The sequence below is a fragment of the Ostrea edulis genome, chromosome 6 (genome assembly GCF_947568905.1).
Source record: "Ostrea edulis chromosome 6, xbOstEdul1.1, whole genome shotgun sequence".
Taxonomy (NCBI): Eukaryota; Metazoa; Mollusca; class Bivalvia; order Ostreida; family Ostreidae; genus Ostrea; species Ostrea edulis.
Window position 1 is genome coordinate 23370606 of NC_079169.1, and position 923 is coordinate 23371528.

At 39.5% G+C, this 923-nt stretch overlaps 1 non-coding gene across 1 annotated transcript; it reads left to right on the plus strand.

The window, feature by feature from the left end:
* The first annotated feature begins 432 nt into the window (after nt 1–432).
* On the plus strand, nt 433–505 carry Trnas-aga (transfer RNA serine (anticodon AGA)). Its single transcript has one exon. It is a non-coding gene; the product is annotated as a tRNA-Ser (tRNA).
* Nucleotides 506–923: the final 418 nt, after the last annotated feature.

Sequence of the window (923 nt, forward strand, 5' to 3'; positions counted from 1 at the left end):
GGTTGAAATTGATCCAGTGGTTCTGAAGAAGAAGATAAAATTGTGAAAATTTTACGACAACATAGACGACGTCAACAGACAAATTTTGATCAGAACCGAGGGCTCAGGTGAGTTTTTAAAAACTACATATAAATACACCTAGCACTACAACTACACTAATCTACTGTAGCGGTCAGCCGGGTTTGATCGCCAGTGGCCAGTTAGCTCAGTTGGTAGAGCACCTGACTAGAGAATTCAGGGGGCCCGGGTTCGAATCCCGGTCTGGTCCGTTGCATTTTCTCCCTTCCTGTTACATTTGGTACCGTAGACCAGCCCCTGGAACTGACAGGTGAAAATGCCTGCCAGGGGATAAAGATCCTGGGTTGATGTCTTCAGGTGTGAAGACATTTAAGGAGGGAGGAATGTAGCGGTCAGCCGGGTTCGATCGCCGGTGGCCAGATAGCTCAGTTGGTAGAGCACCTGACTAGAGATTCAGGGGGCCCGGGTTCGAATCCCGGTCTGGTCCGTTGCATTTTCTCCCTTCCTGTTACACTACAAACGTATTTACACCGCAGACTATACTACATGTTTTTTTAAGGCTTTCCAATCAATGTTGAAAGCGGAGAGAATTAGGACATGTCCTAATCGTCCAGAGAGCTGATCCACAATGTACGAAGTAGTAAAAATAGACTTATATGTAATCTCAGGTGGAACGAGTTAACCATATTACGTTGAGAAATAGTAAAGCTAACTCGTACCCAGAGAGATTTTATTTTAACTATGCATTATAAATAAATAATTTATAAATAGTGATTTTTTTTTAATAAAAATAATATATATATATAAATGAACACTATAAAAATAAAGTATATAAAAAGAAATAAACAAACATTTAAGAGGAAAAAAAAACAAATTTGAATAAATAAACAATGTGGACCAACTAA